A 26,094-nucleotide genomic window follows, 5' to 3' on the forward strand; every position below is an offset into this window, starting at 1 on the left:
GAGGGGTGAATGTGGGTTTTTTTTATGTGCCGGGGCTTAGTGGAGACTCGGGAAAAGCAAACTCAATCCCTGTTGTAGCCCTACACACGGGCAGTGGGAAGCCGATCTTTGCCGCCTTTGCCAAATGAGGTCAGAGTGTTTGGCGGTTACATTTTCACTATCTTAATTTCCTCTCCATTTGCACATTTAGGAAGGCCCTTTTCTTGAGAAGGACCAGTCACAAAGACTTTCCTAAATATCGATTGCTTTTCAGGCTTCAAATTTGATCGTACTCCTTTTTATACCACGGGGCTGCTGAGTTCACCTCTGTGTTCTTAATCCCAGTTGGCCTCGTGGTCTAGCAGCATGGCCTAAGGAAAAGAACATAGGCCTGGGAATCAGCGTACCTGGGTTCTCCACACATTTCCTGTGTGTCCTTGGGCAAATCACTTAATTTCTCTGTGCCTCAGTTCCCTCATCCGCAAAATGGGGATTCGATACCTGTTTCTCCCTCCTACATAGACTGAATCCCAAGTGAGATCTGATTATCTCGTATCTACCCCGGCGGTTAGTATAATGCCAGAATTATTATTATTATCACCACGTTGAGCATGTAGTCAGCGACTTTGTAACGGAGATCACAAGTGATACAATATCTGACCCTGACTTAACCAAATAATGTGATTAAAACTGCGAGCCCCACATGGGACAAACCTGATTACCCTTTACCTACCCCAGTGCTTAGAACAGTGCTGGGCATATAGCCAGCGCTTAACAAATACCTTAATAATAAATACCCGCTGCCGATGCAGAAGTCTTGGGTACTGGGTTCTAATGCCAGCTTGGCCACTTGTCTTCTCGGTGACCTTGGGCAAGTCACTTCACTTCTTTGGGCCTCAGTTACCTCATCTGTAAAATGGGGATTGAGACAAGAGCCCCACATTGGACGGGGACCGTGTCCAACCCGGTTTGCTTGTATCGACCCCAGCGCTTAATACAGTGCCTGGCATATAAACGCTTAACAAATACCATCATCATCATCATCATTATTATCGGGTTATTTGACTCAGTTCTGGTCGGCAGAAGAAAAGAAGCAAATATGAGTAATCTTTTTGTGGGCCCTACGCTATGACATTGGCCGGGACTGCACTCTATGGCGTGAATTTAGTCATTGCGAAACAGTGCTGTGTGTCTGTGAGAAACTGGGCCTGTTTTCAAAGTTGGTCATACTGTGATATCTTCCCGAAAGACCGCGGACAGAGCAGCCCTTATCGTGGAGGTTGGAGCAGCTCACTCCTCTGGCCAAGTGGACGAGGAGGGGAAAGAAAGGGAGGAGAGTTAATCCCTCGTGGCACGGAACAGCGCCGACTTTGGGGCCACCGCAAGGCGTGACCGTCCTTGGGTGCTGCTGGGACTGCCGATCCCAGTTGTCCCATTTGTGCACGGCCCTGCTTTCATCCAGCGGGAAGGCCGGAGCCGCAGGCTGATTCCAGACTCCAGACCGGGTGCGGGTGTGCCCGCCGAGGGTTCAGCTCAAGCCTGGCCTAGTGGCAGGGTTTCAACCCCTGCAGAGAACTACCTCTTCTGGGGCAGTGGAGCTCGTGATGCTTGGCTTTAAGTGAGGTTTCAGTGACTGGCTGCCTGGGTTACCGACTAGCTGATTGACTGACTGACTGATTGACTGGCCAATTGATTGTCTGCCTGACTGATGGGCTGACTGGCTGTCTGACAGGTTGGCTGGCTGGTTGGTTGACTGACTGATTGACTGGCCAATTGATTGTCTGCCTGACTGTTGGGCTGACTGGCTGACAGGCTGACTGACAGGTTGGCTGGCTGGCTGGTTGACTGACTGATTGACTGGCCAATTGATTATCTGCCTGACTGATGGGCTGACTGGCTGACTGACAGGCTGACAGGTTGGCTGGCTGGTTGGTTGACTGACTGATTGGCCAATCGGCTGACTGACTGGCTGATTGATTGGCAAACTGTCCGACATGGGCTCTGAAACCCTTCTACGGCAGCCAGACCTATTGCACACCAGAATATACCCTTTCATTCACAGTCTTGTACAGCACTCCGAGTTGCAAATGATCGCTTGCATCGCAAAACCATATGTTTTAGCTGAATCGGTTAGATTGCACATGGATCTGGTGCTATCGAGTTAGGGTCCACCTGGAAAATCAGGTTTTTCTTTAATTAGATTTGAAAGTACAGTTGCCCGGACAACTCATCGTATTCACTGTCGAATCATCAATTATATTAATGTGCTTAATGGACACCTAACGTGCTCATAACCACTGGGATTCGAATCCAGTTGCGTTATCGCCACCCTGAACTCGAAAACTATGTTATGAAAAATAAAAATGTGTAGAATGACATGCCAAAATAAATGATTCTTAAATACAGATTTTTGGCTTTCCTCCTGTTCTGTTCTAAAACAAAGAGTAGAGTAAATTTGACTCGGCAGATAACCCGTCAGGCTCTCTAACGCTGGCGAATCCATTCGTGCCCTCAGACCAGAGTCGAAAGTATCATTTAGAAAAGTGCTTATCGGAGGGGCGTGGTTGGGGAGTGCAAGGCTGTGACCTGTCCTTGACCACCGCAGATCTGATATGCGGCACTAACACCGTGTAATAAATTGTTAATGGACTTGATTATAAGGTGAGTTCATTACAAGGACTTTCTTGGGGCTGGGATGGTGCTGCTGTGCTGGCTAATTACAGATCAAACCATGCCAACTCAGCAGGCTTTCCTGGAGATTCCCATGTTGCAGGGAATATGTTTTATTGTTATATCGTACTCTCCCAAGCCCTTAGTACAGTGCTCTGCTCGCAGTGGGTGCTCAACTAATACCCCTGATCGATTAGTTGGTATTTTATGTTTTTGCTTACCTAGAAATAGAGTTCATCTTTCGGGGTTTAAATACTTCAGAGCACCTAGGATAATTGACGTGTCCAACTTCCTTTTTGGCCTGGGCTTATCACAGATGCCAGATGCCATTTATAGAGTAGCCTCACCAATGCCACTTACATCTCACAGATATGGAGTCCACCAATCTACCAGTGGTATTAACTGAGTGCTCACCGTGTGCAGAACACTGGGATAATATGATGGCATTTGTTAAGCGCTTACAATGTGCCGGGCACTGTACTAAGCGCTGGGGTGCATACAAGCAAATTGGGTTGGACACAGTCTCTGTCCCATGTGGAGCTCACAGTTTCAATCCCCATTTTCCAGATGAGGGAACTGAGGAACTGAGAAGTGAAGTGACTTGCCCGTGGTCACAGAGCAGACAAGTGGCAGAGCGGGATTAGAACCCTTGACCTTCTGACTCTCAGGCCCATGCTCTATCCGCTGCGCTTTGCTGCTTCTCAAAGCGCTGTACTAAGCCCCTGGGAGAGTACGACACAACTGAGTTGGTAGACACGTTCCCTGCCCAGAGTGAGCTGGCAGTCCAGAGGGCTGGAACATCTGGATCTCCCGAGGTTCAGATTCCTTAACGGCGAAGCCTGGTTTTCCTTTTCAACGAGGAGCAGCATGGCCTAGTGCAAAATGCCCAGAACTGTGAGTCAGGAGACCTGGGTTCTAATCTCAGTCTCATGCTCCCCTCCAGTGTGACCTGGTTAAGTCACTTAAGTTCTCTGGGCCTCAGTTTCCTCATTTGTAAAATGGGGATTAATTAGAAGCAGCGTGGCTCAGTGGAAAGAGCACGGGCTTTGGAGTCAGAGGTCATGGGTTCGAATCCCAGCTCTGCCACTTGTCAGCTGTTTGACTGTGGGCAAGTCACTTCACGTCTCTGTGCCTCAGTTCCCTCATCTGTAAAATGGGGATTAAGACTGTGAGCCCCACGTGGGACAACCTGATTCCCTTGTGTCTACCCCAGCGCTTAGAACAGTGGTCTGCACATAGTAAGCGCTTAACAAATACCAACATTATTATTATTATTATTATTACCTGTAGTCTCTCTCTCTCTTAGACTGTGAGCCCCGTGTGGGACAGGGACTGCATCTGAGCTGATCGGATTGTATCTACCCCAGTGTTCAGTACATCGATGGGTCCGTAGTAAACCCTTCACAAATATCACAAGTATAATTATTTGATGCATTTCTTTTGATGATCCCAAATCCACTCCACATGGCCAATGTACTCCTCTGTTTTGGGCGTTAATCCAGGGTGGTTATAGACACGTCTGGAATCTCACTGGGTTTACCGAGTTTTCCAAGTATCGGCACGGGGCAGATCACAGCGCTTGACGCGGTGGGACTCCATCCTGTTCAGCCCTGGAAGTGAGCAGAAGTGAATTCATCAGGATCGAGCAGGCGGATTCTTGCGTGAGTTCCCAGTGTGGGGCGATTCGGCTGGGACAGGGCCAGGGGGATGAGGGAGCAGAACCCATTTCCCTTAGGTGAATTGGGTTCTAAAAGTCAGCTGGATGGGTGAGGGGACCAAAGTCTGCTCCTGATCCCCAGTGGGGCTAATCCTCGCTGCTCTCCTACTATGACCCAGCCCACACACTTTTCCCCTCTAATTCCAACCTCCTCACTGGCCCTCGCTCTCACTTCAGCTACCATCGACCCCTTGCTCATGCCCACACACCCTGCCCGGAACTCCTCCTTTAAATAACTTCTCTGTGCCTCAGTTACCTCATCTGTAAAATGGGGATTAACCGTGAGCCTCACATGGGACAACCTCATTACCCTGTATCTACCCCAGCGCTTAGAACAGTGCTCGGCACAAAGTAAGTGCTTCACGAATACCAACATTATTATTATTATTATTGTCAGGCAGATTGGCACTCTCCCCTCTATCTTTAAATAATAAGAATAATAATTATGGTATTTGTTCATTCATTCATTAATTCAATCATATTTATTGAGCGCTTACTCTGTGCAGAGCATTGTACTAGGCACTTGGAATTTACAATTCGGCAACAGAGAGAGACAATCCCTGCCCAACAACGGGCTCACAATCTAAATGGGGGAGACAGACAACAAAACGAAACAGAACAAAACAAAACAAGTGATCTGGCATCGATGTCATCAAGTTAAATAGAGGCATCATTAACAAAATAGCGAAATAATATATACAAATATGCACAAGTGCTGTGGGGAGAGGAAGGGGGAAGAATAGAGGGAGGGTGTAGAGGGAATGGGGAGGGGAGGAGAAGCAGAGGGAAAGGGAGGGCTCAATCTAGGAAGGCCTCCTGGAGGAGGTGAGCTCTCAGTAGGGCTTTGAAGAGGGAAAGAGAGTTAGTTTGGCGGAGGTGATGAGGGAGGGCTTTCCAGGACAGCGGGAGGACGTGGGCCAGGGGTCGACGGCGGGATAGGCGTGAACGGGGCACCGTGAGGAGGTGAGCGGCAGAGGAGCAGAGTGTGGGGGCTGAGCCGTAGAAGGAGAGAAGGGAGGTGAGGTAGGAGGGGGCAAGGGGATGGACGGCTTTGAAGCCAAGAGTGAGGAGTTTTTGTTTTGTGCAAAAGTTGATAAGCAACCACTGGAGATTTTTGAGGAGGGGAGTGACAGGCCCAGAACGATACTGTAGAAAGAGAATCCGGGCAGCGGAGTGAAGGATAGACTGGAGCGGGGAGAGACAGGAAGATGGGAGATCAGAGAGGAGCCTGATGCAATAATCCAGTTGGAATATTATGAAAGATTGTACCAGTGAGGTAGCAGGTTGGATGGAATTTGGTTAAGAGCTGAGCCCCGTGCGAGCCATTCTAGACTTAGCTCTTCCCCTCTATTCTATTCTCCTCCTTTAGACTGTAAGCTTGTTGTAGACAGGGAACGTGTCTGTTATATTGTTGTATCTTACTCTCCCAAGCGCTTAGGACAGTGCTCCGTCCACAGTAGGTGTTTAATAAATTCATTCATTCGATCGTGTTTATTGAGTGCTTACTGTGTGCAGAGCATGATTGAGCCACTTGTCAGCTGTGTGACTGTGGGCAAGTCACTTCACTTCTCTGTGCCTCAGTGACCTCATCTGGAAAATGGGGATTAAGACTGTGAGCCCCACGTGGGACAACCCGATTCCCCTGTGTCAACCCCAGCGCTTAGAACAGTGGTCTGCACATAGTAAGCGCTTAACAAATACCAACATTATTATTATTATTATTATTGACTGATTGATTAGCTCAGGCTACGGGCCAGGATGGCGCTCTGCTGGGCAGCTCAGATCCAAGCCCAGCCTGCAATTGGCAGCAAACTGTAATCTGAACCCCGAGAACGAGCCGACCTCGCTCAGCCTCGTCCCAGCCCTCCCCATCCCCTTGCCGCCACGCAGAACACCGGGGATGTCCCCATAAACGGTGCCGCCGCTCCCCAGAGCCAGACGTCCATCCGTTACAACGTCTGCTCCTTTATCCCCTGCTAAAAAGGATGGATGGGAAATGCCAAGAAGGAGCCCTGCCGCTAGTAGTCCGTAGTGATTTATCACAGTATAAATCTCTCTTCCGGTCCCAAGGGCTGGAAAAAGACGAAAGGTTTGGGTGATGAAGTGGCAGTGAAGAGAGAGAGAGGGGTTTTCCCTGCCACTTCGGGTAAATGAGATAAGATGTCTCCCCTCTGTTCACCTGAGCCATCCCGGGTTTGTCAGCCTCCTTATGGTAGACGGAACATCTTTCACCCTCCAGCAGGTGGTCTTCTCTCCCGCCGAAGTCCGTGAGGTCGCGTGGACAGGTAGGTCGTGTGTTTTCCCGCAGAAACAGGGTCGGGCCGTTATCTAATAATAATAATAGTAATGTTGGTATTTATTAAGCGCTGACTATGTGCAGAGCGCTGTTCTAAGTGCTGGGGGAGATACAGTAATCAGGTTGTCCCACGTGAGGCTCACAGTTAATCCCCATTTTCCAGATGAGGGAACTGAGGCCCAGAGAAATGAAGTGACTTGCCCACAGTCACACAGCTGACAAGTGGCAGAGCCGGGATTCGAACCCATGACCTCTGACTCACAAACCCGGGCTCTTTCCACCGAGCCACAGTTATGGCATTTGTTAAGAGCTTAGTATGCGCTGAGCACTGTTCTATGCACTGGGGTAGATGCAAGGTAATCAGTTTGTCCCACAGAGGGCTCACAGTTTTAATCCCCATCTGACAGATGAGGTCACTGAGGCACAGAGAAGTTAAGTGGCTTGCCCAAGGTCACATAATAATAATAATGTTGGTATTTGTTAAGCACTTACTATGTGCCGAGCACTATTCTAAGCGCTGAGGTAGACACGGGAATCAGGTTCTCCCACGTGGGGCTCACAGTCTTAATCCCCATTTTACAGATGAGGGAACTGAGCCACCGAGAAGTTAAGTGACTTGCCCAAAGTCACATAGCAGACAAGTGACGGAGCCGGGATTAGAACCCATGTCCTCCGACTCCAAAGCCCGTGCTCCTTCCACTAAGCCTTGGAGACAGCCGGGGAACACCGGCGATCAGGGGACGGAGGGAATTCCTCCCCCAGGAATTTCTCTCTGATCTGTGGCTGGCCTGGGCTCTCAGTGTGGGAGAGAGGCCTCTGTTCCCCGGGATAACCAACTTGGGCCGATCCAGTCTGGTCACCGGGGGACCCTCAGCCCAAAATACGGCTCCAGTCTCTCCTGGGCTGCCGGACAGATCTGAAGTTTCGCCTCCAGCGGATGAGGGTCGACGAGCTCGGCTCCCGGTGGGTCTCCGGCCGGGCCACTCGCCCCAAAATCACGGCCTGGGGCCTACGGTCACCGGGGCCGATTCAGACAGTTTACGGTCCCGCGTACATCTAGCTGTCTTTCGTGTTCTGAGACGTGGCCAAGGACTGTGAGATCCTCTCCGTGTGGGAAATCGTGTCCCGGAAGGCCGGTGCAGGTAAGCACCCCTCTCTCCGGCCCCCGGGAAGGGGAAGACATCCCGGCAAGCTCGCCCTACACCGAGGGCCTAAGTCTATCTTCGAACCTACCTCTTGGTAGCCTCAGCACTACAGAGCCTTGGATGATGCTCAATTAGTGGTATTTACTGAGTGCTTACTGTATGCAGGGCACTGTACTAAGCACTTTTAAAAAATGGTATTTGTTAAGCACTTAGTCTCTGCCAGACACTGTGCTAGAGAAGCAGCGTGGCTCAGTGGAAAGAGCACAGACTTGGGAGTCAGAGGTCATGAGTTCGACTACCGGCTCTGCCACTTGTCAGCTGTGTGACTGTGGTAGAGTCACTTAACTTCTCTGTGCCTCAGTGACCTCATCTGGAAAATGGGGATTAAGACTGTGAGCCTCACATGGGACAAGCTGCTTACCCTGTATCCACCCCAGTGCTTAGAACAGTGCTGTGCACATAGTAAGCGCTTAACAAATACCAACATTATTACTATTATTACTACTAAGCAATGGGGTAGGTACAAGTTAATTAGGCTGAACACAAGGGGCTTGCCATTCATTCATTCGATAGTATTTATTGAGCGCTTACTATGTGCAGAGCACTGTTCTAAGCGCTTGGAATGTACAATTCGGCAACAGATAGAGACAATCCCTGCCCAATGACGGCCTCACAGTCTAATCATCAATGCCCATTTTGCAGATGAGGTAGCTGAGGCACGGAGAAGTGAAGTGACTTGTACAAAGTCATACAGCAGACAGATGGTGGAGTTGGGATTAGAACACAGTTCCTTCTGCCTCCCAGGCCAGTGCTCTATCCACTAGGCCATCCTGCTTTGAGAATACTTGGGAGAGTATAATACAACTGAGTTGGTAAGCATAGTTCCTGCCCACAACAACAAGCTTATAGTCTAGAGGGGGAGACAGAAATGAATAAAAATAAATTACAGATATGTACATAAGTACCATGGGGTGTACTTTCTTTTCCTTTCACAAATAATACTTTCTTTCCCTAAGTCATGTCACCAGGACACATTTTCAAAGGAAAGCAACTCCCTCTTTTATGCAATATTTCTTTCCCTATTTGAAACTAAAATTTTAATGGCTTTTACTACATGCCGGGCAATGTACTAAGCAATGGGGTAGATACAAGGTAATTGGATTGGATAATAATAACGATGGTGTTTGTTAAGCGCTTACTTTGTGCAAAGCTCTGGTCTAAGAGCTGGGGGGGCGGATACAAGGTGATCAGGTTGTCCCACATGGGGCTCACAGTCTTAAACCCCGTTTTACAGATGGGGTAACTGAGGTACAGAGAAGCTAAGTGACTTGCCCAAAGTCACACAGCTGCCAAGTGGCAGATCCGGGGTTAGAACCCACGACCTCTGACTCCCAAGCCCGGGCTCTTTCCACTGAGCCGTGCTGCTTCTCCTTGTCCCACATGGGGCTCACAGTCTTAACCCTTATTTTACAGATGAGGGAACTGAGGCACGGAGAAGTGAAGTGACTTCCCCAAGGCCACAGAGCGGAAAAGTGGCAGAACCTGAATTAGAACCCAGGTCCTTCTGACTCTCAGACCCGTGCTCTATCCCCTAGACAACACTGCTTTTATCATCATCATCATTATCAACATTTATTCTGACCCTACCCGGTGCCTGTGGTTCCCCTTTCAGTTCCTCTTACGGCTAATTTATTTATTTACATTCATGTCTGTCTCCCTCTACAGACTGTAAACTCACTGTGGATAGCGAATGTGTCTGTTTATTGTTATATTGTACTCTCCCAAGCGTTAAGTACAGTGCTCTGCACGCAGTGAACGCTCAATAAATACAATCGACTGAATTCCAATGTGCTTGGTATTTGCCACCTAAAATGCGGCCAGGACTTTCTTTTGGATTGGCTTCTGCTGCCCTCTTGTGATTCTCTGCTGCTGCTAGGTTGGATTGGGTTTCTAGATTAATTACTGAGGTCTCTGTGGTTTTAGTAATAATAATCATAATAGTGGTATTTATTAAGCGCTTACTATGTGGCAAGCACTCTTCTAAACGCTGGGGTAGATACAGGGTAATCAGATTGTCCCACGTGGGGCTCACGTTTTTTAATCCCCAGTATTACAGATGAGGTAAATGAGGCCCAGAGAAGTTAAGTGACTTGCCCAACGTCACACAGCTGACAAGTGCCAGAGTCGGGATTATTATAGGAGACTCCAGCAGTCTCACCTGATCCCCGCCCCTGCTCCGACTGACCCGCGCACTTTTAGGTTTTAGACAGGATCTCTTACCTGCTGGAGCCCACCGAAACCCTCAGAGCACGGGCCTGCAAGTCAGAAGGACCTGGGTTCTAAACCTCGTAATGCCAAGTGCCTGCTGTGTGACCTTGGGCAATTCACATAACTTCTCTGTGCCTTAGTTTCTCCAACTGTAAAATGGAGATATCTGCTCTCCCTCCTATTTAGATTGTGAATCCCATGTGGAACAGGGACTGTGTCCCACCTAATTAACTTGTACCTACCCCAGCGCTTAGAACAGTGTTTGATGCATGGCAAGCTCTGAACAAATACCATAAAAAACAAATATTTAAAAAAAACCTTCACCTGCCGTGTGTGTGCATGTGTGTGTGTCCCCCTTTGATCACAGCTCCATCACCTCCCGATAATAATGTTGGTATTTGTTAAGCAGTTACTATGTGCAGAGCACCGTTCTAAGCGCTGGGGGAGATACAGGATCATCAGGTCGTCCCAGGTGAGGCTCACAGTTAATTCCCATTTTACAGATGAGGTAACTGAGGCCCAGAGAAATGAAGTGACTTGCCCACAGTCACCCAGCTGACAAGTGGCAGAGCTGGGAGTCGAATCCATGCCCTCTGACTCCCAAGCCCAAGCTCTTTCCACTGAGCCACGCTGCTTCCCCAATCCCTGCTTCCGATCCCCTCCCAGCACATTAGGACCTGGGTTCTAATCCCGATTCTGCCAAACGCTTGCCGTGAGACCTCGGTCAAGTCACTTCACTTCTCTGTGCCTGGGTTCTGTTTTCCCTCCTACGCAGACTGTGAGCCCCATGTGGGACAGGGACTGTGTCAGCCCTAATTGACTTGTGGCTGTGGTTAGAACAGCGTTTGACACTTAGTAATTGCTTCACAAATACAGAAAACAAATAATAAACAATAAGGTCGGAAGGCCTGGAGCCCACCAGGAAGCCAGTTGGAATCGGAACCAAAGAGAGACGTAAAGCGGAGAGACAGAAAAAGGGAGAGGGAAAGAGGGAGTGTTTCAGCAAAGCCAAAACGCACATCAGACAGAATCTCTCAGGTTCGATCTGATTATTTTGTACCTGCCCCAGTGCTTAGCACATAGCGCTTAACACACGGTAAGACATACCATAACCGATTAAAGATACCCACACACGGTGTCATCAATAATAATAATAATAATGGTGGTATTTGTTAAGCGCTTACTATGTGCCGAGCACTGTTCTAAGCGCTGGGAGAGATACAAGGTAATCAGATTGCCCCACGTGAGGCTCACAGTCTTCATCCCCATTTTACAGATGAGGTAACTGAAGCCCAGAGAAGTGAAGTGACTCGCCACAGTCACACAGCTGACCAGTGGCAGAGCCGGGATTCGAACCCATGACCTCTGACTCCCAAGCCCGGGCTCTTTCCACTAAGCCACGCTGCTTCAATAGCAGTGTCGACCCTTCCCTCCTACTTCGACTGTCAAGTTCCATGTGGGACAGGGACTGTGACATCTCTACTTGGATGTCCTCCCGTCACCTCGAACGTAACATGTCCAAAACAGTGCTGCCTATCTTCCCACCCAAACCCTGTCCTCCCCCTGACCTTCCCCTCACTGTAGACAGCACCACCGTCCTTCCTGTCTCACAAGCCCATAACCTTGTCCTTATCCTCTCTCTCATTCAACCCACGTATTCAACCCTTCACCAAATCCTGTCGGTCCCACCTTCGCGACATCGCTAAAATCCGCCCTTTCCTCTCCATCCAAAAGGTTACCACTTCAACACAATCACTCATCCTATCCCGCCTCTATTACTGCAACGGCCTCCTTTCTGACCTCCCAACCTCCTGCCTCTCCCCACTCCAGCACGTACTTCACTGGAGAAGCAGCGTGGCTCAGTGGAAAGAGCCCGCGCTTGGGAGTCAGAGGTCAAGGGTTCGAATCCCGGCTCTGCCACCTGTCAGCTGGGTGACTGGGCAAGTCGCTTCTCTGTGCCTCAGTGACCTCATCTGTAAAATGGGGATTAACCGTGAGCCTCACGTGGGACAACCTGCTTACGCTGTATCTACCTCAGCTCTGCACATAGTCAGCGCTTAACAAATACAAACGTTATTATTATTATTCACTCCGCTGCCCAGATCACCTTTCTACAGAAACGTTCAGGGCATGTCACTCCTCTCCTCAAAAATCTCCAGTAGTTGCCTATCTGCTTGGATATCAAACTAAAACTCTTCACCATTGGCTTTAAAGCTCTCCATCACCTCTCCCCCTCTTACCTCACCTCCCTTCTCTCCTTCTACAACCCAGCCCGTACACTTAGCTTCTCCGGTGCTAACCTCACTGCGCCTGCATCTCGCCTGTCTCGCCGCTGACCCCTGGCCCACGTCCTGCCTCTGGCTTAGAAGGCCCTCCTCAAATCCCACGGACAATTGCTCTCCCCCTCTTCAAAGCCTTACCGAAGGCCCGTCTCCTCCAAGAGGCCTTCCCAGACGAAGCCCCACTTTTCCTCACCTGCCACTCCCTCCTGCGTCTCCCTGACTTGCTCCCTTTGCTCTTCCCCTCTCCCCCAGCCTCACAGAACTTAGGTTTATGTCTGTAATTGTATTTATTTATATCGAGGTCTGTTTATATGTATTGACATCTGCCTCCCCCCACTAGATGGTGAACTTGTTGTGGACAGGGATTGTCACTCTTCATTGTTTTATTATACTTTCCCAAGCTGTACAGTGCTCTGCACGCAGTGAGCGCTTAATAAATATGATTGAATGAATTAATGAATGAATGTGTCTGAACTAACTAGCCAAGCACGTAGAACACTGGATTATTGCATCAGCCTCCTCTCTGATCTCCCATCCTCCTGTCTCTCCCCGCTCCAGTGTATTCTTCGCTCCGCTGCCCGGATCATCTTTCCACAGAAACGCTGTGGGCATGTCACTCCCCTCCTCAAAAATCTCCAGTGGTTGCTTATCAACCTTTGCACGAAGCAAAAACTTCTCGCTCTTGGCTTCAAAGCTCTCCATCCCCTCGCCCCCTCCTACTTCACCTCCCTCTCTCTTTCTACTGTCCGCCCCATCCGCTCCGCTCCTCTGCCACTCACCTCCTCACTGTGCCTCGTTCTCACCTGTCCCGCTGTAGACCCCTGGCGCACGTCCTACGGCTGACCCGGAACGCCCTCCCTCCTCACATCTGCCAAACTAACTCTCTTCCTCCCTTCAAAGCCCTACTGAGAGCTCCCCTCCTCCAGGAGGCCTTCCCAGACTGAGCCCCCCTTTTCCCTCTGCTCCTCCTCCCCTCCCCTTTCCCCCTACTCCCTCCCTCTGCTCTACCCCCTTCCCCTCCCCACAGCAGTTGTGCATATTTGTGTATATTAATTATTACTCTATTTTGTTAATGGTGTATATATCTCTATGATTCTACTTATCTTGATGATACTGATGTCAGACTACTTAATAATGCTGGTATTTGTTAAGCGCTTACTATGTGCAGAGCATTGTTCTAAGCGCTGGGGTAGACACAGGGGAATCAGATTGTCCCACGTGAGGCTCACAGTCTTCATCCCCATTTTCCAGATGAGGGAACTGAGGCCTGGAGAAGTGAAGTGACTTGCCCACAGTCACACAGCTGCCAAGTGGCAGAGCCCGGATACGAACCCATGACCTCTGACTCCCAAGCCCGGGCTCTTTTCACTGAGCCATGCTGCTTGTTTTGTCTTGTTTTGTTTTGTTGTCTGTCTCCCCCGTTTAGACTGTGAGCCCACTGTTGGGCAGGGATTGTCTCTATCTGTTGCCAAATTGTACATTCCAAGTGCTTAGTACAGTGCTCTGCACAAAGTAAATGCTCATTAAATACGATTGAATGAATGAATGGACACATAGTAAGTACTTCATGAATGCCATTAAAAAAAAGACAGTTTGGGGGTTTTGCTTTCATTTTCCTTGAGCTATGCAGCCAACTAGCTTGTCAGCTGAAATCTGAATGCTGCGGTAGAAGCAGGAGGGGTTGGGGAGAGCTGGGGTATTCAATCCCCCGTCCCTGCCCCACACCATATATGTCCCTATCTGTAATTGATTTATTTCTATAATTTCTGTCTGCATACAGTAAGTGCTCAATAAATTCATTTGTTCATTCAATCGTATTTATTGAGTGCATATTGTGTACAGAGCGCTGTACTAAACATTTGGGAGAATGCAATACAACAATAAGCAGACATGTCCCCTGCCCACAGTGAGCTTACAGTCTAGAGGAGGAGAGGGAGATAATCGGACTGGATACAATCTAATTCCTTGCAGACTTCCAGGCAGCAGTTGCTTCCTCAAAGAATATATCCACTTTCTTGCACTCCCCTAAGCTGGGTATTTTCTCAGTCCTTTCATACAGTTTCAGTGGCAAAGAATTTGAACACCGACTACCTCGCTAAAACAGCGATGGTCCATGAATCTGGCTCGGGATGCTGCATTTCCGGATGGGTTCTAAACCCGACTCCGCCACTTGTCTGCAGTGTTACCTTGGGAAAGTCACTTCATGTCTCTGGGCCTCAATGACCCCATTTGTAAAATGTGGATTAATCAATCCATCAATCAATCATGTTTACTGAGCACTTTCCGTGTACAGAGCCCGTACTAAGTGCTTCCATGGCTCAGTGGAAAGAGCAGGGGCTTGGGAGTCAGAAGACGTGGGTTCTAATTCCGCCTCCGCCACTTGTCTGCTGTGTGACTTTAGGCAAGTCACTTCACTTAATTTTTCTGTGCCTCAGTTACCTCATCTGTAAAATGGGGATTAAGACTGTGAGCCCCACATGGGATAAGCAGCGTGGCTCAGTGGAAAGAGCGCGGGCTTTGCAGTCAGAGGTCATGGGTTCAAATCCCGGCTCGGCCACTTGTCAGCTTTGTGACTTTGGGCAAGTCACTTAACTTCTCGGTGCCTCAGTTACCTCCTCTGTAAAATGGGGATTAAGACTGTGAGCCCCACGTGGGACAACCTGATTCCCCTGTGTCTACCCCAGCGCTTAGAACAGTGCTCGGCACATAGTAAGCGCTTAACAAATACCAACATTATTATTATTATTATTATAACCTGATTACCTTGTATTTCCCCAAGGGCTTAGAACAGTGCTTGGTGAATAGTAATCACTTAAATACCGTCATTATTATTACAATAACAATACAATATAACACACTCCCTGCCCACGATGAGCTTACAGTCTAAAGGGGGAGGTAGACGTAATATAAATAAATAAATTACAGTTATAATAAATCAATTACAGATATAATAAATTAGGGCTATAATAAATCAATTACAGATAAAATAAATAAATTACAGATTAAGACGGAAAGCCCCATATGGGACAGAGACAGTGTGCAACCTTATTAGCTTGTATCTACCCAGCGCTGATTATGGTGCTTGTCATACAGTAAGCCCTTAATAAATACCATTAAAAAGAAATCGTATGGAGACCATGAGGAATATAAGACATTTCTTCCATAGCATCACACTGAGTGCACAACTGGGCAGGAACCCACGGAAGAAATTGGAGGGCCAAGTCAGTCGGTCAGTCAATCAGTCAATCATATTGATTGAGCACTTACTGTGTGCAGAACACTGTACTAAGTGCTTGGGAGAGCACAATACAACAATAATCAGACACATTCCCTGTCTACCACGAGCTTACAGTCTGAAGGGGGGAAACAGACATTAATATGAATGAATAAAATAATAGATATGTACATAAGTGTTGTGGAGCTTGGCGGGAGGTGGGGGGAATGAAGAAAAGGTCAAGTCAAGGCAAAACAGCAGGGAGTGGGAGAAGAGGACAGGAGGACTTAGTCGGGAAGGCCTCCTGGAGGAGAGGAGTCTTCAATAAGGCTTTGAGGGCGGCGAGGGTAATTGTCTGTCGGATATGAAGAGGGAAGACGTTCCAGGCCAGAGGCAGGGCATTAGGGAGAGATCGGCTGTGAGATAGATGAGACCGAGGTACAGTGAGAAAGTTGGCATTAGAGGGGTGAAGTGTGCGGGCTGGGCTGTAATAGGAGTATAGTGAGGTGAGGTAGGAGAGGTTAAGGTGATTGACTGCTTTAAATCATGGTGGTATCTGTTAAGTGCTTACTATTTGCCAAGCACTGTTCTAAGCTCTGGTAAGGAGTTTCTGGTTGATGCAGAAGTGGATGGGCAACCACTGGTGGGCCTTGAGGAGTGGGGAAACCTGGTCTGAAAGTTTTTGTAGAAAAATGATATGGGCAGCAGAATGAAGTATGGACTGAAGTGGGGAGAGAGAGGAGGCAGGGAGGTCAGCAAGGAGGTTGAGAAAATAATCAAAGCCGGATAGGATAAGTGCTTGGATTAAAGTTGTAGCAGTTTGGATGGAGAGGAAATGGTGGATTTTATTCATTCAATAGTATTTATCGAGCGCTTACTATGTGCAGAGCACTGTACTAAGCGCTTGGAATGAACAAGTCGGCAACAGATAGAGACAGTCCCTGCCGTCAGTGACCTGACAGATGAACTGACAGGATTTAATGATAGATTTAATAAGTTGAATGAGAGAGATGAGTCAAGGATAAGGCCAAAGATACGGGCTTGCGAAAGAGGAAGGATGGTGGTGCTGTCTACATTCATTCATTCAATCATATTTATTGAGCACTTACTGTGTGCAGAGCACTGTACTAAGTGCTAGGGAGAGTACGATACAACAATAAATGGATACATTACCTGCCCACCACGAGTTTACAGTCTAGGGGAGGGGAGACAGACACTAACGTAAATAAATAAATTACAGTTCTGTACATAAGTGCCGTGGGACTGGGAGAGGGGATGAACGAAGGGAGCAAAGCAGGGTGACACAGAAGGGAGTGGGAGAAAAGGAAGAGGGCCTTAGTCAGGGAAGGGCTCTTGGAGGAAATGTAACCTTCAATAAGGACTTGAAGGAGGGGAGAGTAATTTGATTTGAGGATTTGAGGAGGGAAGGTATTCCAGGCCGGAAGCAGGACGTGGGAGAGGGGTCGGCAGTGAGATAGACGAGATTGAGGCACAGTGAGAGGGTTAAAATTAGTGGAGCAAAGTGTGCGGGCTGGGTTGTATTAGGAGAGAAGTGAGATGAGGTAGGAGGGGGCAAGGCGATGGAGTGCTTTAAAGTCAATGGTGAGAAGTTTTTGTTTCATGCAGAGGTGGATGGGCAACCACTGGAGGTGTTTGAGGTTTGGAGAAATGTTGTCCTGAACTTTTTTGTAGAAAAATGATCTGGGCAGCAGAGTGAAGAATGGACTGGAGTGGGGAGAGACAGGAGGCTGGGAGGTCAGCAAGGAGACTAAAGCAGTAATCCAGAGGGGATAGGATAAGTGGTTGTATTAACTGGTAGCAGTTTGGATGGAGAGGAAAGGATGGATTTTAATGGTGTCGTGAAGTTCGGACTGACAGGATTTAGTGATGGATTGAATATGTGGATTGAATGAGTGAGAGGAGTCAAGGATAACGCCAAGGTTATGGGTTTATGAGACAGGAAGGATGGTGGTACCTTCTACAGAGGTGGGAAAATCACAGGGGATTAAGGATTTGGGTAGGAAGATAAGGAGTTCTTTCTGGACATCCTACTTACCCACTCTCTTCTCCCACTACACTCCAGCTCACACTCTTTATTCCTGTCTAGCTAACCTAGTTACAGTGCCTTGTTCTTGTTTGTTCCACTGTCTAGCTCCTATTGCCTCCCTCCTGCCTGGGACTCCCTTCCTGTTCACATCCATCAGAGGCAGTGTGTGTGGTGAGCTTTATTAGTGGCTGTTCTGTGATCCCGCAAATACCAAGAAGGAAAAGACCGGGGAAGGTGCTGATGGGCTCTACCTGGAACAGGTGATTCCTGGCCTGTAGGGGAAGGGCATGGAGGGAGGTGTGGCCTTCTCTCCCTGCTCTACCCTGCAACGGGCCTGGACCAGTCAGTGACTGCTACGTAGGGACACAGCTGTGACGTCTAAGACAGATAAAAGGCAGTTGCTTTGCTTCATCTGAAAGCACGTGGAGCAGAGACCTGTGGAGCAAAAAGCACTGATGCAGAAGGCAGCACCACTTGGAAGCAGCAAGAAGTATTAGCCAAAAGGGCTCCCTTGACCAGCATGTGGGTATCGGACCCTTGGTGAGTGTGTTTGTGTCACTCCCTTGCACATTGGTAGAACTAAGTAAAAAACTTTCCAGAGTAACCATGGTGGTCAGTGATGACATGCAAATTTGTGAAGTTCCATATTTTTCTCACTTATATTTTTATTATCCTATTTATTTTGTTAATGAGGTGTATAGTCCCTTGATTCTGTTTATTGCTATTGTTTTTGTCTGTCTCCCCCGATTAGACTGTGAGTCCGTCAATGGGCAGGGATTGTCTCTATCTGTTGCTGAACTGTACATTCCAAGTGCTTAGTACAGTGCTCTGCACATAGTAAGCACTCAATAAATACTATTGAATGAATGTGGTCTGACTCTACTACATGTCACCGAGGCTCCCCTGGTCCTGGGTGGTCTGAGGCGGGGGCTCAAGAGAGTGTGGCTCAGTGGAGAGAGCACTTGAGTAGGAGGCAAGAGACTTGAGTTCTTGTCCCTGCCTCCCCACTTACCTGCTGTGTGACCCTGGGCAAGTTATAGTTCCCTCATCACTAAAATGGGGAATAAAATCTTGCCTCTCCCAATCTTAGATTGCTAGCTTCATGTGGGAAATGAACTCTGTTTAACTCTTGTAATTGTCCCAGGGTGGGGCATATAGTAAGTACTTGGTAAATATCATCGTTATCACTACTTTTCCCCCTCTAGTAATAATGACGGTATTTGTTAAGTGCTTATTATGTGCCAAGCACTGTTCTAAGTGCTGGGGGAGATGCAAGGTAATCAGGCTATCCCATGTGAGGCTTACAGTTTAAATCCCCATTTTACAGATGAGGGCACAGAGAATTTAAGTGACTTGCCCAAAGTCACACAGCTGACAAGTGGCAGAGTGGGATTAGAACTCATGACCTCTGACTTCCAAAGCTGTGCTCTTTCCACTAAGCCATGCTGCTTTTCTTAAAAGTCCTTCTGAAATCACATTTCCTCCAGGAGGCCTTATCCATCCATTCATTCAATTGTATTGAGTGCTTGCTGTGTGCAGAGCACTGTACTAAGTGCTTGGAAAGTACAATTTGGCAACAAATAGAGTCAATCCTGGAGACAGACAACAAAACAAGTAGACAGGCATCAGTAGCATTAAAGTAGATAGAATTAGGTATATATACATCATTAATAAAAAAATAATAAATATGTACATAGGCAAGGGCTGCAGAGGGAGGGAGGAGCAGAGGAAAAAGGGGGCTACAAATATGGAACTCTTCATGAATTTGTGTCATCAGTCATTGGTATTGACTGAACACTTGTCATGTGCAGGGTAGATTAATCCGTGTTTTAGGGAAGCACAGAACAGTAGAGGGGAGACATGAGTCCATTACTCAAGGAGTTTACAATCTAAAAGCCTTCCCAGATTGATTTCTTACCTCCCCACCTATCCCTACCTTCCATTTCAGACTCTCCACCGCTTAAGCACTTAAACTCCCATCACCTGTGTTCTTAAGAGTCCTACTCTGTTCCCTTATCTTCTCTAGAATTGATTTTAGCGTGGCTCATTGGAAAGAGCACGGGCTTGGGAGTCAGAGGTCATGGGTTTGAATCCCGGCTCTGCCACTTGTCAGCTGTGTGACTTTGGGCAATTCATTTCACTTCCCTGTGCCTCAGTTACCTCATCTGTAAAATGGGGGTTAAGACTGTGAGCCCCACGTGGGACAACCTGATTACCCTGTATCTACCCCAGCGCTTACAACGGTGCTCTGCACATAGTAAGTGCTTAACAAATACCAACATTATTAATTTAGGGTCAGTCTCCCAGACTAGATTGCCAACTTCTTGAGGGAAGGGCTCACATCTACTAAATCTGTCCTAAAAGCTTAGGGCTGTGCTCCACGCTCACTCAGTGGAAAGAGCCCGGGCTTGGGGATCCAGAGGTCATGGGTTGACATCCCGCCTCAGCTACTTGCCAGCTGTGTGACCTTGGGCAAGTCACTTAACTTCTCTGGGCCTCAGTTACCCCATCTGTAAAATGGGGATTAAGGCTGTGAGCCCCACGTGGGACAACCTGGTTACCGTGCATCTCCCCCAGCGCTTAGAACAGTGCTTGACACATAGTAAGCGCTTAACAAATACCAACATTATTATTAAAAGATGTCCTAGGTCGATCGATTGACTTATCGATTAGACTGTAAGCCCGTCAAACGGCAGGGACCGTCTCTCTCTGTTGCCGACTTGTTCATTCCAAGCGCTTAGTCCAGTGCTCTGCACCTAGTAAGCGCTCAATAAATACTATTGAATGAATATTGATTCGGCTGATTACTAATAGTCATTTCTGCTGCAGACACGAGGGGGCGCGCGCAGCCTGCACAATCGATCGACGCAGGCGGTCGAAAGGGGGAGGTGAAAGAGGGAGTCGAAGAAAGGGGGTCACGGGGGAAAAAGAGGGAACCCCTAAACCTCCCCCCCCCATTCTGCCCTGCTGGACCTTCCTTCCTCCGGGCCCTGCCTGCAGTGGGGAAGCAGCGTGACCCACTGGTAAGAGCTGGGGTCTGGGAGACCAGAGGACCCGGGTTCTAATCCCTGCTCCTCCACTTGTGATTTTTGGAAAGCTCACTTAATAATCACAATGTTGGTATTTGTTAAGGGCTTACTACGTGCAGAGCACTGTTCTAAGCGCTGGGGGAGATACAGGGTCATCAGGTGGTCCCACGTGAGGCTCACAGTCTTAATCCTCATTTTACAGATGAGGTAACTGAGGCACAGAGAAGTGAAGTGACTTGCCCACAGTCACACAGCTGACAAGTGGCAGAGCGGGGAGTCGAACTCATGACCTCTGACTCCGAAGCCCAGGCTCTTTCCACTGAGCCACGCTGCTTCCCCAACTTCTCTGGGCCTCAGTTCCCTCATCTGTACAGTGGGGAGTGATGCCTGCTAATGATTAATAATTATGAAATTTGTTAATACCATAACAGGGAAGCAGCGTGGCTCAGTGGAAAGAGCCCGGGCTTGGGAGTCAGAGGTCACGGGTTCGAGTCCCGGATCGGCCACTTGTCAGCTGTGTGACTGTGGGCAAGTCATTTCACTTCTCTGTGCCTCAGTTCCCTCATCTGTCAAATGGGGATGAAGACTGTGAGCCTTATGAGGGACAACCTGATGACCCTGTATCTCCCCCAGCGCTTAGAACAGTGCTCTGCACATAGTAAGCGCTTAAATACCTACATCATCAAATACCATCAAGGGGCAGGGACTGTCTCTGTTGCCGATTTGCACATTCCAAGTGCTTAGTCCAGTGCTCTGCACATAGTAAGCGCTGAATAAATGCTACTGAATGAAGGAATGAAATACCAAAATTATTATTAAGTGCTTTATCGTGGGCCAGGCGCTGGGGTAGGTACAAGCAAATCAGTCTGGACAGAGTCCCTGACCCATGTGGGGCTCAAAGTCTCAATCCCCATTTTACAGATGAGGTAACTGAGACCCAGTGAAATGACAACAGAGAAGTGGTGGAGCAGGATTAGAACTCATGACCTTCTGACTCCCAGGCTTCACTACACCCAGCTGCTTCACCTGTTCTCCTTCCTACTTAAACTTTGAGCCCCATGTGGGGTCTGATTACCCAATCTCTGCCCCAACCCTTAGTGCATTCATTCATTCAATCAATTGTATTAAGCTCATGGATTCTATTCCCGGCTCTGCCACTTATCTGCTGTGTAACCTTAGGCAAGTCACTTCACTTCTCTGGGCTTCAGTTCTCTCATCTGTAAAATGGGGATTGAGACTGTGAGCCCCACTTGAGACAGGAGCTGTGTCCAACCCGATTTGCTTGCATCCACCCCAGTGCTTTGTACAGTCCCCGACACCCAGAAAGCGCTTTACAAATACCACAATTATTATTATATGCCATAATTAGAGGGGACATCCTGGCGGTTGGGAGAGGGTCTCGCCGGCTTGGCATAGAGTCTCGCCCCCTCCCCATTCCCTGCAAGCTCGTCATGGGCAGGGAAGGCGATGATGTTCTACTGTCCTCTCCCAAGCACTTATTACAGTGGTTTGCTCACAGTAAATGCTCAATAAATACGATTAATAAAAATAATGACTAATTCCCCCTGCCCCACTTGGAGCGGCTGCTGCGCTCCCTCTCCCCATTGATCAAATCTTGCTCAGCTGCAGAGGAGGGAGGGAGGGAGAGAGTGGGAGGAGGAGGAGGAAGGAGGGAGGGAGGGAGGAGGGAGAAACTTCAGCCAAGGTTCTCAGCAAAGTTTGACTTTCCAAGATCCGGACCCCCTTTCCCGCCCCCTCCAGAGACTGCATGCAGGTCAGTTGGGTTTCTCGTCTCCTCTAATATCTAATACCTCAAAGACACCCCTTCTTCCCTCCCCACACCTTCTCCTATCCCTCTTCCCTTCTCCCCCTCCTCCAGATCCTTTTTCCCCCCTCCCCATTTCCCACTGCCCGGTCCGGGTGATCTCTGGAGGTTCCCAGGCTTGGGGGTGGGTGAGGAGGTTCCAGGAAAGGGGTTGGAAGGGGATTGAGGATTGGGATGGGAGGGGGGCGTTTGCTGATTGCGACCCCGGGACTGGGAGGAGGTGGGTGATAATGGGACGGGGGGAGGGGGCTGCATCTGCCCCCATCCTCGCCCCCACACCCCCTGTAGACAACCCTTTGGGAGGGCAGGGGTGTGGGGCTGGGAAAGGAGGTGACAATGGGTCATCCAGGTTGGGAGCCCAGAGAGGACTGTGACCCTGTGGGGGGTGGGAGGGTGGGGAATTTGGATCTCTTCCCTCCCAGCCTTCTCTCAGCTGTGGTATCCTCTGGGTCCTGGACTGGAGCGGCGCTGGCTTGGCTGGGCTGGATTGAGGCTACTCTGGGGTTGGGACTCATTGGGCTGGGCTAGGGCTCTCTGGACTGGGCTGGGGCTCACCGAGAGGGGCAGGGAGTCACTCAACTGGAGCGACCTCCCTTTCCCTCAGGCTGGGTAAAACAGGCTGCCTGGGTCCTTGCTGGGGCATCTAGAGGATTTAAGTTTAGGGGACTATTTGGTGCTGGAGGGTTGCCAAGCCTCCCTCTGCTTTATCCACATCCCTCCCCCCCGGGGGTTCAGGGCAGGCAGGCCCTGGCCCCCTAATAATAATGATGGTATTTAAGTGCTTACTATGTGCCAAGCACTGTTTTAAGCACTGTGGTAGATAAAAGGTCATCAGTTTGTCCCACGAGGGGCTCAAGGTCTAAATCCCCATTTTACAGATGAGGTAACTGAAGCCCAGAGAAGTTAAGTGACTTGTCCAAGGTCACAGCAGACAAATGGCAGAGCTGGGAGTAGAACCCACGACCTCTGACTCCCAAGCCCGGGCTCTTTCCACTAAGCCGTGCTGTTTCTCGTAGCCAGCTAAGGCATCGTGCCCTGCAGAGGGATGACAACTACACCCTCTGGTCTAGTTGGGTCAGTTCTGGGCACAGGGGAGAAGGTGGATGGTGAAAAATGGATTGGAGTGTGGCAATTCTGAGCTGAAGGTTGTCCCTGCTCCTCTTCAGGTGTGCTGGGCTTCAGTCTAGGGCCAATGTCCAGTCCGATCACAGAGATCTATCACTATTGTCCGTGTCATAGACTGGGCACTGACTGAACAGGGCAGAGTTAAAACTTGGAGAATAGAGTTCGTAGCCTCCAGAATCTTATAATTTGAGTGAGACATAGGTTGAAGGGTCCAGCGCTGTCTGCCTTACTTTTCCTCGCTCTTGTCTCACTACAACCCAGCCCGCACATGCGGATCCTCCAGTACCAACTCTGCTTTTGCCTCACCCACTGTCAACCCCTTCTTCATACCCTCTCTCCTGCCTGGTCCTTTTCCCTCCCTCCCCTCTTCACATCGGGCAGATCCCTCCCTCCCCTCTTCACATCGGGCAGACACAGCACTCTTCCGGCCTCTTCAAGGCTCTTTTGAAATCATATCGCCTCCCGCAAGCCTTCCTGGACTAAGCTCTCGTCCTCCTATCGACCTTTTTTTCCTTCCATACTCACCCCAGATTCTAGATCCTCTGTTGTTTCTCTTAATCAGTGGTATTTATTGAGCGCTTACTCTATGCAGAGTACTGTACTGAGTGCTTAGAGTACAGTACAGCAGATGGTAGACATGTCCATTTATAATTTATATTAATGCACACAAATGCTTATAGGTTCAGCTCCAAGTGCCTAGGTGATGCAGAAGTGAGAGGGAGTTGGGGAAAAGAGTGATTGGGAAAGACCTCTTGGAGATGTGATTTTTAATAATGCTTTGAAGGAGGGGAGAGTGGTGTCTGTCATACGGGGGGGGGGGGGGTCTCCCCAACTACACCGCAAGCTCCTCAGGGGAAGAGATCACGTCCGCTACTGGACTGTCCTCTCTCAATCGGTTACTGTAGTGCGCTGCCCAAAGCAAGGACTCAGTAAATCCCAGTGAACGATTGATAACGTGAGAGCTAGGTTGAAACTGCCGATTCAGATGATAAAAACAAAAATAGTTCCGGGATGGAATGAATTAGGTGTGCACATAGGTGCTGGGTGTGACTGAGGGTGACAAGACCATAGGGGTGGGGGAGTTTATCTTGCACCCCCTTGGACCTGTTCTACATTAAAATTAGGGCTGGGTCTCTCCTAAGGCCGGAGATTGTTTCCGGGAGGTCATTTGTCAAAGGGGCAGAGGCCAAGGGGGCTTAGACTTGGCACACAGCAAACACTCAGTAGATACAATTGAATGAATGAATAAAAGAGTCATTGGATTGGAGCAGAAGAAGGGTCATTGGAAATCTGGGGGAGTGCGGCGTCCACGGGGTGAGGAGGGGTAGGTCAGGAGCCGCCTTCCGGAGAAAGCAGCTTTCCTGAGGGCTCCACTGGGCCCCTGGACTCCGGAGAGTCCCGGCTCCGTGACTGGGGCCCACCTAGGATCAGATTTTCCAGGAGTTTCTGAGCAGGACCACCAACTCTCCTCCCCCCACATCCAGCAAACCCCAGGGTAGCTGTCCTTGGCCTTTGGAGAGAAGGGCAGCCGGGATTTCCCAAATGGCCACTGATGGGGGGCTTATTGGGGGGGAGGGGAGTTTGAGGGTAGGAGGTGGTTTCCCTCTCCATCCCCGTTATCCCGTTTTCTCTCTGTAAGATCTGGAGTGAAACTGCTTCGTCCCTCAAGGCCTCCCTAAAAAGGGGACCTGTGGAGCCCAGGGCCATAGCTCGGGGCTAGACCCCATCTGTTGGGAGTGGAGGGGAGAAGGGGGCCCCAGATTCAGGGCACCGGGAGCTGAATAAAGCCGAGGGGCAGGAGCTTAGCGGCCCAGCCCCGGAGTCTGTCCTCTGTCCACTTGATGCGGAGCGAGTAGAGCGGCAGTGTGCAAGTGTGCAGGTGCGGAGTACTGCCCCGAGAGATTAGATGAGTTTTTCCTGGCAGAGCTGAAGGCTACTCAGGTGCTAGTGGAGGATCTCGGGATCCCACTGGAGAAAGGGAGAGGGCCCGATGGCTTTTCTGAAATATTCCTTCTCGGAACAAGACAGGCTGCAGCCTCCAGGTGGGGCACATGGCGCTGACAAATGCGGAGAATGTAAGCGGTGCCGCTTTGTGCGTCCAATATGTAAGAAGTGGATTTGAGGTTGAGGAAGAACACTCCAGACATTTTCTCCACCCTCTCAAGGGCAGGGTCCACAGTAATAAAGGATTCCCTTAGTTCCGAGGATGGGGGCCGGTGGTGGATGGGGGCTGATGAGAGTTTGAGATTGAAAGCCCTTCTTGGTTTCTGGTCTCTGTTCCTTTTGAGAAAGGGCTATTCGTAATTCTCTAAGTAGGCACGACCTACCAACCCGTTAATCGTGATGGTGTCACTGTGAGGAAAGTGGGACCAGGTCACCTACCCGTTTTACAGATTAGGAAACAGAAGCCCAGAAGGGTTAAATGAAAGCAGTGTGGCTCAGTGGAAAGAGCACGGGCTTGGGAGTAAGAGGTCATGGGTTCGAGTCCCCGCTCTGC

At 49.2% G+C, this 26,094-nt stretch overlaps 1 protein-coding gene across 2 annotated transcripts in view; it reads left to right on the plus strand.

The window, feature by feature from the left end:
* Positions 1-18,009: 18,009 nt before the first annotated feature.
* Positions 18,010-26,094, plus strand: part of COL14A1 (collagen type XIV alpha 1 chain) — a 190,959-nt gene continuing 182,874 nt past the window's right edge. Inside the window, exon 1 of one of the 2 annotated variants that reach the window (XM_029063526.2) lies at positions 18,010-18,158. The gene's annotated coding sequence lies outside the window, so the exon portion shown is untranslated. Of the gene's footprint in view, positions 18,159-22,342; positions 22,422-26,094 lie in introns of those variants that run through there. The other variant, XM_029063525.2, reaches the window with a different exon arrangement.

This window comes from Ornithorhynchus anatinus, chromosome 4 (genome assembly GCF_004115215.2).
Source record: "Ornithorhynchus anatinus isolate Pmale09 chromosome 4, mOrnAna1.pri.v4, whole genome shotgun sequence".
NCBI lineage: Eukaryota > Metazoa > Chordata > Mammalia > Monotremata > Ornithorhynchidae > Ornithorhynchus > Ornithorhynchus anatinus.